The 13,403-nt window shown below is 47.8% G+C and overlaps 1 protein-coding gene across 3 annotated transcripts in view; it reads right to left on the reverse strand.

The window, feature by feature from the left end:
* The window catches only part of Slc7a1 (solute carrier family 7 member 1), a 70,141-nt gene that overhangs the window by 35,143 nt on the left and 21,595 nt on the right, over positions 1–13,403 (reverse strand). For all 3 annotated transcript variants that reach the window (XM_021162329.2, XM_029477849.1, XM_029477848.1), the window contains exon 2: positions 343–432. The gene's annotated coding sequence lies outside the window, so the exon portion shown is untranslated. The remainder of the gene's footprint in view (positions 1–342; positions 433–13,403) is intronic.

A 13,403-nucleotide genomic window follows, 5' to 3' on the forward strand; every position in this document is an offset into this window, starting at 1 on the left:
AAAAAAAAAAAAGAATCAGATGGGTTTTTTTGTTTTGTTTTGTTTTGTTTTTTTTAAGTGAGCTACTTTTATTTAAAAAGAAAAAGCCAAACAATCTCACTGGCCAGCCTTGACCTCTCCCCTCCCACACCCCCATCACACGCTCTGTTTAGAACTGTCGAGTCTAAAAAAGAACAAGCGCTGGGAATTTTAAAAAGAGCGCAAGGCTCGGCTTAGGCAGAGCACTTGCTTACCACGTCCACCAAGAGCACGGAGGGCTAAGGCTATCGGTTAGGTAAGGTTGAAATGAATGATAATGTTCTAATGCAAAAATGTCCTGGGGTGCCAACGGGCGTACAGTACCTGCTGTAAGACTTGTGGGACTTCTCACTGAGAAAGATCCGCACCTGGGGACCAAGATGCCACAGCAGAGTCCACAGTAGCTTCAGGCTCCTGCAAGGCAGAGAGAGAGGGCTGTCACACTGTGTTTGGACATCAGAGCCTCCACATCGGAGCTGTCAGGGGAGGAATGATTCCACTTAACCCTGCTGCAGGAAGCAGGTCGCCATCACTGAAGGAGTCCACGGGTGGGCACTGATGGGGCTAAGCATGGGGTGGCAGGGAGGTTTGGGAGTCACTCTCCATTTTCTGCCAGGGCATCTCATGCCTGTGACTGCTGAGACATCTCTCTGGCCTCACGACTTTTTTTTTTTTTTTAAATGGCACATTGCAACATGCCAACACTGTCTGCAGATATCCGTGGAACAGGACTGCACTGGAGTCAAAATGTAAAACACCCCGAGTCTCAGGATTTAAAAGCCCTCACAAGATGATTTCAGATCCCACCAATGGCGTCATATCCAAACGCAACGGATGCAAACGCTAAGGAAGGTAGGTGACTGTGGAGTGTGGGGTTGTACCCACCAAGCATGCAAACGGCCCTGGGGTCAACCCCCAAGACTGAGAAGAGACAAGGTTGAGCACGGGACTCTTAAGTAGCTGTTTGGGGGCGCTTGCTTTGGTCACACATTCCTGCTGTAGAATGTAAAACATTTAATGCTAAATGGAAGAGAAGGAAAAATCCGCATGCTATCCATTAATCCAAGGTGAACCTATTGGGATTAGTGGCCTGGAATGCATAGAGAGTAAATTCATTAGGACCGCTTTTCCCTAATCCAAGGAAGGCTCCAGCGGACTCATTCTAACTTGCCAGACTTGCAAATTCCTTCGTTAAAAGCAGAATAATGAAAATCCCATACACCTAATCCATGAGGAACTCAGCACCAATTATCTCATAGTAAAGCAGGCAGCATGAAATCTCCACCCTTCAAGGCCTTCAGGGGTGAGGAGGCCTGTGGACCTGTGAGGTTGTACCTGAGGCTGTGTTCTATCAACAGTAGACGCCTGGCCCGCCCAGGGGGAGTATGCTCTGCAAGTATTAGCAAGCTTGCCCCCCTGCCCAATGTATAAGTCAAAAGAAGTCAGAAGTTACATTGAATAGAGACAGGAACTCAGCAAAAGCACCTAGAGTACAGACACACACACACACACACACACACACACAAACACACAGAGCTATGCTGACCATTAGCCATTTTGAGACTATGCTGACAGGCACGCCAAAGATTCCATTCTTTTTCTTTTAAACATTTCTTGAGAATTTCATACCCAACTCCTCCATTACCCCACACACCCATTTTTAAAAAGAACCCACCAACCCCAAGTTTTGCTTCCCATATACTCCTGGGCGTGGGGCCATCCATTAGAGGGTGGCTGACCTAGGATGGGCCACACCCTAAATGAAACCTGATTCACCCTCCCTCAGAAGCCATCAACTGCCCATGTGGTTCCCCAGGTCGAGGTAAGGGCTGGTGAACCCAACCCCTTCAGTGATGCTTGGCTAGATCTTGTGCAGGCAGCCACAGCAGCCTTTGAGTCTGTGAATACAATTGTCCTGCGTGTCCCCTGCGTGTCGCTCACTCTGGTCCTCTCTCACCACTGACTCTCACGACCTTCCTGCCCAGAGGTGGCCATCCTGAAAGTGTCTGGTGGATCACAAAACCTAGCAGAATCCCCTCCACCCTTCTTGACACCTTATGCTATAGTTTCCACCTTAAATGTCCCCCAGGGGACCCTATGGTAAGGGTCATTCCTCATCCTATAGGCTACTGGGAGCTTGTAGAACTTTTAAGGGGTGGGGTCTAGTGAGGGGAGGTTAGGCCACTGAGCAGGTCTTTGAGGGAGACAGTGGGATACAAACGGCCATCGAAGGCAGATCCTTGAAGAAGACAGCAGATGCAAGCCCTTCCTCTCTCTTGTGCTGTGGAGCCAGGAGTGGGGAGTTTAGCTCCTCTCCTGTTTCTGCTGTAGAAGAAAGCTAGCTGATCAAGCCAGGAGCTAAGCCAGGACGCAGTGTCCCCTGGTTTCTACTTCAGTCCCTGCCTGGGCTTCTCTCGAGGACGGACTGTAACCAGTAAGATGAAACAGACCTGTGTCCTCCCACAGTTGCTCGTGACCCGTGTTTCTTCACAGCAACAGAAAGCAAACAAGGACAGCTACGTGTTTCTATCTACTCACCTCAAACAAGGACAGCTACGTGTTTCTATCCACTCCCCTTTGGCTGCAGTAAAATTGAAATAAAAAAGTTCTCTCAGAGACACTACCTAGACAAATACATCCAGAGGTTCTACAAGAGCAAATTTGGATGGATGGATGGGCGGGTGGGTGGGTGGGTGGGGTTGAAATTTAAAATCTCAAAAGGAAACATGGTCAACAAAGAATGGTTAGATACATGCCCTAGCCTCAGCCTTTCTATATATTATTTCTTTATTTACTTATTTACATCCCAAATGCTGTCCTCTCTCCCAGTCCCCCCTCCCATGCCCCCTCCTTTTCTCCTCTGAGAGGGTGGGTCCTCCCCTAGATATCCCTCCACCCTAGCACATCAAGTCTCTGTGGGGTTAGATGCATCCTCTCCCACTGTGGCCAGACAAGGCAGCCCTGTGTGCTGGGGGCCTCAGTCCAGCCCATGCATGCTCTTTGGTTGGTGGTTCAGTCTCTCTGAGAACCCCCAGACTCTCTTGAGAACCCCCATGGGTCCAGGTTAATTGACTCTGTCTAGCCTTAGCCTTTCATTCATTAAATCACCCCACCCATTCTGTGCCAAGATCACTGGGCTCAAAATTCGATGATTCATCCTTCAAGGAACAAAAACCTTGAGACAAAGGCTACCTCGCCCCTCAACGCTGAACACTGAAGAAGGCCAATGAAGGTCTTACCCATGGACAGAAAGCAAATGACGGCTCCAAACTGAAGAAGCTGGGGTAGGGGTGGAGGCGTTGATCTGTACCCCCTACCCACCCACCCCCGCCATACATCTGGAGATGTCTAGAGCAACCTCCCAAATACTGTGACCCTTAAATATAGTTCCTCATGATGTGGTGAACCCCCAACCATTAAATTTATATCATTTGCTTCTTCATAACTGTGATTTTTGCTATTGTTATGAATTAAAATGTAAATATATTTGTGTTTTCAGATGGTCTTAGGCAACCCCTGTGAAAGGGTGCTTACACACATACAAACACACACACACACACACACACACCAGGTCTCAGCCCACAGGTTGAGAACCACTGGTCTGTAGACCTCTTCAGTTGCCACACTAAGGAATATCAGTTAAGTAGCTGGGAGGCCAAGGATGTTGTTACTAAGCAACCTACAACGTACACTGGGCAGTGGAGAAACCACGCGGTTGGAGAAGTGCTCTATCACCTAAATTCCAAGACAAGGAAAGTACAGATAAGATCTGCAAGAGAGCTTGTATTCCCAGGAATCCAAAACCTCGTCGCTGCATCCAGTGAGAAACCTGGCTGTCCCTAAACCATGAAAGAGGAAACAAGGCTGGCGAAATGGCTCGGCGGTTAAGAGCACTGGCTGCTCTTCTAGAGGTCCTGAGTTCAAGTCCCAGCAACCACATGGTGGATCGCAACCATCTGTAACGGGTTCTGATGCCCTCTTCTGGTGTGTCTGAAGACAGCTACAGTGTACTTGCATACATAAAATAAATAAATCTTAAGAAAGAAAGAAAGAAAGAAAGAAAGAAAGAAAGAAAGAAAGAAAGAAAGAAAGAAAGAGAGAGAGAGAGAGGGAGGGAGGGAGGGAGGGAGGGAGGAAGCAAACATCTCGAAGCATAGAAAGATGAAGTGTGAACAGAGGTGCCAGCTCAGTAATGAGTCTCTCTGTAGACAGACATTGGGCAAGGTCTGTAGAATTAAGATTGCTAGGTGCCCACTCTGCCCTACAGGTCTGCCAGGTGGCTTCTAAGTTCCTGGCTGGGTATATGGTTTCTATGTCATAGATGTACGAGGCTCACAAAAAGTGACTCCATATTAAGTTCGGGCTCCACTGACATAGTATTTAAAAGTCCTCTTATGGGGCTGGAGAGATGGCTCAGAGGTAATGCGCACTGGCTGCTCTTGCAGAGGACCTGGCTTCAGTTCCCAGCACCCACATGGTGGCTCTCTCACAATTGTAACTCCAGTCCCGGAGATCTGGTGCCCTCTTCTGGTTTCTGCAGGTACTACATCCACACTCATATGCTTCTCACCATGAGTCTGAGTATTTCCAAGGCAGCCATCTTTTACCTGCAAGGAATCAGGTATGTTTGAATGGGGAGGGCAAGCTTAGCCCTCTCTCCTGGCTAACAAGCATAAACCTACCACCCAATAATTTTAAGAAAACAAGATCAGGAACCCTTAAGAGTAAAGGAACTAACTTGCCTCCTAAAAAAACAGCAACGCTCAGACTCAGAGCCAAAAGCATGGGGATAACAGAAGAGAGAGCCAGGGCATAGCATGGGGAGACATGGAAGGACAGACACACAGACTTCACATTCAGGGGCTTCCTTCCCCACACTGGTACACTCTCTCTCTCTGCTACCTCTTAATTCTACATCTGGCCCAGCAAAACTAAATCAGTGATGGTCCCACTGATAATAATAATAGGCTAGCCAATATATTAAGTCTGTAAGATGCACCAGGCCCTCATCTGAGCCCCACAGACAATCCTCCTGCGGATACAGAATGATGGGACGGGATGACGAGGCAGAGATTTGAGGAGAATTCTGGTCCCAACTTCTGATGACCAGGGAGGCAGAATGAGCTTAGCCACAATGTTTCCAACCCCAACATCTTCCCTCCTCCAGAGCACAAAGAGATGGTTAAAAATCAAAGAGCATGTCCATAAGCTCTGAGCACTACGGCAACTACAGTAAGAGACTCAGGTTCAAAGCCAGCCTGTGTTACACAGTGAGATCCTGTCACGACAGATGATTGATTGACTGATAGATAGCAGACAGAGGCAGAAGCCAGCCAGAGCTACACAAGGACTCCCTATAACGGTCTGGATTGACTGACTGATAGACAGAAATCTGTTAAGTTTGTTAGGTTTTTTTTTTTTTTAATTTAATAAATGCATTCATTCTTGGAGGATTTCTTGGAGTAAATGTCACGGGCCCACAAATGCTTTCTCTCCATGTCATTCTGTCCTTCAGCCCTGAGTGCCCACTCAGCAAGCACAGTGCTCTCTCTGCCAAACGGCTGATGAGCTACACAGATAAATGCAGCCAAGGGGAAGCCACTATTTAAAGGGATACTGCAGTCTGACTGAAGAACCATTTGATGGGTGAATAATCAGCTTTTAATTACACAATTTGTCTTTTAAAAAATAAAGAATTGTCTCATTAATGAGGCACTCGAGGGGACAGTGGCACCCACCCTGAATTTGAACGTGCAACATATCTGTTGGCCAGCCTGCAAAATACAGCCCTGGCCAGCGAAGAGGTAAGAGTCTGATGAGAAAAAGGCTATTCTTTTGTTGTTGCTATTGTGGGTTTTCTTTTCTTTCCTCTTCTTTTCATTTTATGTGTGTATTTTGCCTCTGTGCCTTATATTATGTGTGTGTTGCCTGCATGTGCCTCTGCACCACATGCATGCAGTACCCACAGAGGCCAGAAGAGGGCGTTGCATCCCATGGACCTGGAGTTGCAGCCCGTTATGAGCTGCTGGGAATCAAGGTCCTCTGAAAGAGCAGCCAGTGCTCTTAACCTGAGCCATCTCCAGTTCCAAGAGGGCCAGTCTTGACACCCGCAAATACAAAACACACACTGAGGGACACACAGATGCAATACACACACTACAAGTTACCAATAAAATGAGCAGGTAAAAGGAAGTAAGCCTGGAAAACCAGGTTTTATGACTCACGCCTCTCACCCCAGCACTCAGGAGTCTGAGACAGGAGGATGGAGAGTTTGAGGACAGTCTGGGCTACAATGCTAGACCCTTGTCTCAAAAAAAAAAAAAAAAAACCAACAACAACAAAACAAAACAAAACAAACCACACACAAATCAGCAAAGGAAAGGACATGGGGGAAATTAAAGGTAGACTCAAAGATCCAACCTGGAGCAGCTCAAAAGGCCTGACAAAGGCAGAGCATGCGTCTCCCAGCAGAGTGCAGTGTGGCGGCCGAAGCCCGGCTCTGGAGGCCCTATGCTACTCTTATGGATGTCTTCAAGCTGCATGTGGCTTCTCCTAACAACAGAGGCACGCTCTGACCCTACACCTGCATGTTCTCACACAGCTCAGTAATCACCTTCCACTGCCCTTTATCCCCACGATCTGCTGATGCCAACTGCCAGGACCCACATACACCGGTAGAAAACCAAGCAGATGAAAACAGGGCTCTTTTGTGAGTGTGCGGGGCAGGATTTTCCCTGTCCAATCACATTAAGGCACTGGGAGGCCTTGATTGGACAGGGAAAAGGGAGGCGGGGCTAAGAGTTACAGAGAGAAGGAGCATGGCTGGGTAGGAGGAGAAGAACCAAGATGGTTTTGGACATGCGCCCGGGTGGCATTTACCAGCCACAAGTAGCTATGATTTCTCAAGGTTAGAAATATTGGGATAAAGCTTTTATCATTATCAATTGGCTCTGAAATTATTGTATTGGCATCTTGTAAATTGTGATATTATTGATACATAAATCTGATTGGTTAACTGAGCTTTAAGAGTCATGATTCTACCAGGGTACTGGGTATTGTGTTATCAAACCGCAAGGATGACGGATCTATTTGGTTATTGGAATGTGAGACAGAGCTGGCGGGACTCCGCTGGGACATAGTGCTGTGACCCTCCAGTTCCGGTACTGGAGTGGGAACGTAGCCTGGCGGGGGTCAGAGAGTTGGCAGGCTCCATTTTTTTTTTTTTAAATATTTCCCTGCAACATATGCATGTGACCTGGGGTGGTGCCTGGGAAGGACAGTGGCCTAGGGACATGCTCAGTGGCTCTCCTGGCAGGTTGCAGGCAGATCACGCGCTATCTCCCATCATCTTACCATCCCTTGCCTTGAAACCGAGCATCCTCCCAGGCCTTGCCACACCCCTTCCTGGGCCTTTCTGTGCACCTTTGACCCAGTGCCTGCTAAAGTGGAGCTGACCCACATTTCATTCTTCGCCCCACTCGGGTGGCTCCGATCATTTCCCTGATGGCCTTGAGACTTGCAGGGATCTGAACACCTGCCTAAAGAAGATGTAAACAGTTAAACAGAAGTTTAATTCAAAACTGGCTCATGACTTAGCAACTCCACTCAAAGATATTGAGGGACTCCAGCCAGCATGGATGGCTCTAGCAGGCCTTGCCCTTTTCCTGACTCCCTCTTCCTTGCTAAAAAAAAAAAAAAAAAAAAAAAAAAAAAAAAAAAAAAAAAAAAAGATAAAATTACATTCCTGAAGCTAGTCACCGAATCACTGAATTTCTACTCCCTTATTTGGCCATTTCCTCTTCCCAAGGCTGACCACAAAGGTCCAGCTATCAAAGTATCCGAGTCCAGCAATCAAGAGCCCCCTTTGGTTCACCTAATTAACATGCCCAATCAGAACACACCACCACATGCCAGCCCATTCTAGCACAGCCCTCCCCTCTCCGCCCCTGACAATGACACCTGCGAGGTCTGCTGCTGCTGCTTCCTCCTGAGCCAGAGGGCAGCCACTTGACTTTCTTCCTTCCTGCTTCGTAAAGGATCTCTGTGAAAATAGGTGTGTGGGGGCTGGAGAGATGGCTCAGCGGTCAAGAGCACTGACTGCTCTTCCAGAGGTCCTGAGTTCAATTCCCAGCAACCACATGGTGGCTCACAGTCATCTGTAATGAGATCTGATGCCCTCTTCTGGTGTGTCTGAAGACAGCTACAGTGTAGTCATGTAAATATAAATAAATAATATTTTAAAAAGGAAATAGGTGTTTGGGTATGGCTTGTGCCTAATCCTGGGTCGAAAGGGAAACCCCACTGTGCAGGGTGTCCTAACAGGAGTATACCCCAAAATTTATAATAGCAAAAGGTGGAAACAACCCAAATGTCCCATGCTGTGGACTGTTATCCATCTATAAAAAGTTATGAGGCACTGACCTGGGCAACAACACAGATAGGCTTGGGTAACACCTGGGCGGGTCCGTTTGTATGAAATGTCTGGAATTCAGACGGAAAGAGCAGACTGCTTGCCTGGAACTGGGGGAGTGGGGGGAGGGGGGAGGAATGAGGAGCAAACACGAGCAGGTGACGTAGGGTTGAGTAATGGAAATTGTAGAATCGCTGTGATGGGCGGATAAGCCTTGTATTCACTGGAAAACACCAAGTTTCACTCAAACTGATGAACATCACAGCACATGGGTGACATTTTAAGATGCTATTGGGAAAAAAAAAAAAAAACCCTGAGAGAATGGCTATGAGTGATCCATCCCATCATAAGAGAACCAGATAATGCCAGATAATGCTCCTGCCGGCAGAGAACTGGAAATGCTCACAATAGCAGCCCCTCTGCCACTGACTTCAGTTCTGCTGTGAGTCTAAACTCTACCTCCACCCCTCCAGATCAATGAGCGGACTCCTGCTGCAGCCCAGTAGGCACTCATGCCATGTTCACAGGGCCATTTATTACACGGAATGGCCACTCTGCTCTGAGAGAGTCAGGAACAAGAAATGAACTCCGTACATGGCAGCTTGGGCTGTTCTCTTACGGTGGGAATACAAAACCCAGTCTCAGCTCGCAGCTTGCATAGAGAGAAACGTCAGGGCACAGAATAAGGTTAAGGAAGACTAAGACATTTGCTAAATACAGCCGCATACACCGTTTCTAGGCCTTCAGCTCCAAACCGAGGGCAGAGCAGGAAGCCTTTCTTCTTAGGGTGTGTATGTGTGTGTGGTCCAGGACCTGAGAAAATGGGATGACTTGGGGAAGCAACCGTGAGGAAGATTTTTTTTCTTTTCTTTTCTTTTTAAAGTTTAACAGCAAAGCTCTGGAGGCAAGCCCAGCTCAGGGAGGCAGAGGCGAACTGCACAACAACAGCGTGTTCAGGATGTTCACAAATGGCATGGTCATTGGCTTTCAGCCGACAAGACACAAGCCAGGTGACTTCCTGTGATACTATGGGATGTGCATATGATACTAAGGAATGGATCCTGGCAGGAGGCATCAGCTGTCTGTGTCTGTTCCTTCCCACAGGTGTGTCTGGAACCACCCCTAAAGACAAATGAATTTGGGATGCAGCCTGGAGCCCACAGGTCTGAATTAAGAAGCCCTTTAAGAAGTCTGTCTGTACTGGTCCTGCAATTACCACAGGAAATCAGACAAGCATTGACAAGCCTAGGCCTTGCTGTGCTTTTTACAGATCTGCCGAGTAATTTGTTCTCCTGGAGTTAAATTGCTGGGTGGCTGTTACAAATCCTAAATGCAAAGAAAGGATGTGGGGTGAGCACCCCGTGAGCCACGTGCCTCACCGCTACCCCGCACACAGGATAGTCCTCCCTAAAAGGGACATTCCACGTGCCGGGCTGTTGGGGATTGTGAGAAGGTCCCGAAAAGCTACACAAGAAATAAAGAATGCAGTGCCTGGAAGGGTGGAAGCCAAGCTAATCTATCCCAAAACACAATCTGCGTCTCCCGGGCAATCACTGAGGTCTCCTGAAAGGAATCTGACTTTTGTTATCATTTAAATAATGTTCTCAAATCTATGGATAACGCTCAAGAGATTCGTATCTAAATTCCTGGAAGTCAGACACTGAACTCACCCAATCTAGGAGCCAGATAGCTCCTCGCTGTGAGACACTGAAAGCTGAGCCTTTAGGTAGGGCTCTGGAAACTCCAATGCCTACTTTCTAATTTACTTTGGAACTTATCAGTTATAAGAAAAATACTTGCTTAAGGGCATCTTGGGGGGAGAACAACAGTCAGAACACTTAGAGAATCCATGCTAACCGTGATCTGCTCCAGGAGTTGACAAGAAAGAGTACCTTGGGGGCTGAAGTCATGGCACAGTGGTTAAGAGCACACATTGTTCTTCCAGAGGGCCCAAGTTAAGTTCCCAGTCCTTGTAACTCCAGCTTTCGGAAATCTGACAACTCCATCTGGCCTCCGTGGGCACCCCTCACAGCCAGGGCACACACACACACACACACACACACGCACACGCACATGCACAGGCAAGCACGCATGAAGAGAGGAAGAGGAGGCAAAGGCAGGGCCCACAGGACTAAAGTGTTTAAGGTACACTCTGGCGCCCCTTCAGAAGCCAGCTGCTCAGGTCGGAGCCAGCCGGCGCCTCCTCCACCTGAGCAGCTAAAGTCATGGATTACAACCTGTAAATTGAAATAAACCCTTTTCTCCTAAGTCAGCATTTCCTCACAGCAACAAAGCAAACTAAGTCCCCAAACCTTCATCTGAATGATGCCGGCTGCTGCCCGAGGAACAGCGCCACCCACTGGGCTCAGACAACCCCAACAGCCTTCCTCCAGGAGGTCACTTCCAAATTCCACCAGACTACTAACGAGGTCCCCAGATACCTGGGCTGCCTAGCGGTTACAACCAAGTGCTACAAGTTAGCTAGCAAAACAAATAATTAGTTACATGGATGTCCCGCGTGAGTACAGGTGCCCTTGGGGAGAGAGCGAAGGTGTTGGCTGGATCTCCACCAAGGCTGGAGTTGCAGACTGTTGTATAGCATGCGGTGTGGGTGCTGGGAACTCAACACAGGTCCTCTAGAAGAACGGTAATTGTTCCAAACCACGGCGCCATCTCTCCAGACCCCCATGCTGGCAAGATATTCAAACCCATATATCTTGACATAATAATAACAAGGATTGAGTGGAAGTCAAAATCTGCGGGAATCCTCCGGGTTCCTAGTTCTCTTCCCCATTTGAAGAGGTTTCCACGCCAGAGTATGCTCTGCATGACATCAGCGCCGTCCTTTACCATGTCACTCACTCCTTAACTTGTGGGGGACCTGATTAACAGCCAACTTATAACGTGCTGTGATGACTGAGTAGCCCACATTACTTCTGTAGCACAAGAGTATTTTGTAGTTGTAGTGTCACTATACAAATATAAAGCTTAAAAACTAAACTCCTGGAACTGAAGAGATGGCTAAGTGGTTAGAGCTCTGGCCGCTCTCGCAGAGGACCTGGGTTCGGTTCGCAGCACCCACATGGTGGCTCACAATCATCTGTAACTCCACTTCCAGGGAATATGACGCCCTCTTCTGGCCACTGGGGGCACTGAACAAATGCAGCGGAGGCACACATGCAGGCAAAACCCCCATACACATAAAACCAAGCAAGCATCATGGCACATGCCTTTAGCCAGAGGCAGGAGGACCTCTGTGAATTTGAGGCCAGCCTGGTCCAAATTTTCATTTTAAAATATTTAAACATTCGGGTGCCCCGTCTCTACAGAGTAAAACAGAGGCCTGGTCTGTGTTCAAGAAGGCATGGCTCTTGCCATCGTGAATCTCAGCTTGTCACACAAGCTCATGGAACTGAGCTCAACCCCCAATCTGTAAAAGCCAATGCTGGAGAGACAGGAAGACCCAGGAGCTCACTGGTCAGGCAGCCTCATTGGGTGGAGCTGGACAGCGGTAACACACACCTTTAGTCCCAGCACTGAGGAGGTAGGGACATGCCGACCTCCCTGCTTGCAATCAGCCTGGTCTATGGTAAAGTCTCAGGCCAGCCAGGGCTATGTGGTAAGACTCTGTCTCAAGAAAATAAAAGGATAGAGAGTGGCTGAGGAAGGTGGCCAACAGCTACATTTCTACACGCATGTGCACACACCCCAGATTCACACAAACCTGCAAAGTGCCTGGGCTCTGCCTACTCCACCATGAGGCCATTTTTCTGGTCTGAACTTAGGCAAAAAAATAAAAATAAAAAAAAAATAATTAAAAAAAAATGCCCAACCAAGAGATTCGACTTTCCTCTGCCCAGGAGGTCTGGATGCTCAAAAGCCTCGTTATTTGTTTTGCCAAAGTGTGTATACACTGAATAGAAATGTTTGTTTTCCACATCCTGCTTTATGAGTCTAAAGAAAAATGACTAAAGAATTAAAGAATCATTTCAAGGACACTTTAAAAAAAAAACCCATCCTCTCCAACCTAATTGTATAAAGCCACTTCACTTCCTGCCTTTTAACTTATATTTCTGTTAACGGATCTTTTTTTTTTTTTTTCTGACCTTTACATGGGGCAATCTTGCTTCAGAAACCTCTTCAAAGGAAAAGTCAAAGTGAAATGTCACCAGAAAAGACGACAGGTGGCCAACAGCCAGGAAGGCACCCACGGCTCAGCCCGGAGGCTGTGACAGGTCTGGACCTAGGCTCAGGTGGGTGGACCAGGCACGGCAGCTGCCTGCAGACTCCAGAACGTGCCTAAGCCTGCCATCTGGCACCCAACCCTACCTCCGTCACACCTGTCCCAGTGAGCCAGCGTAGGTCCTGGGGTCCACACAAGAAGAGCCAGGAACCTTCACCCATGATAACTTACTAGATTTTCTTCACCAATAGAATAAGAGGTGCAAACCCCAAGAGGGAGGTCCTCTCCACAATACATGTGAGCAGTTACTGCGTGTGACGCACAGAAAGCAGAGATGAGTTATAGATTAATCCCTCAGAGCGCTAGTCTGGATGGCTGATAGGAATTCTAAATTTGGATGTAGAAACAATTATGTTTGCGGGGCATACTAGCGCATACCTTTAATCCCAGTGTACTGGAGGCAGAGGCAGGTGAATCTCTGAGTTCAAGACCAGCCTGGTCTATATTTCAAGTTCCAGGCCAGTCAGGAAGTACTGCGTTTTGAACTGATGCAATACCTAAGTAAAACATGTGGTTCTGCCATCTGGACTCCTTCCACAACCCTCTTTGTTCTGGATTATAATCTAGAGATCGATGGAAAGATAGTAATAAAAGCTACCGAGGAGATCAAACACGCTAAATCCTTGACCTGGCAACCGGAGGAGGCTGCTCTCGGCACTTCCAGACCATCAAGCAGAGCAAAAGACCCAAGCCAAAGGACTGCTCCAAGTGAGACACTGGCCAACGAAATCC

The sequence above is a fragment of the Mus caroli genome, chromosome 5 (assembly GCF_900094665.2).
Source record: "Mus caroli chromosome 5, CAROLI_EIJ_v1.1, whole genome shotgun sequence".
NCBI lineage: Eukaryota > Metazoa > Chordata > Mammalia > Rodentia > Muridae > Mus > Mus caroli.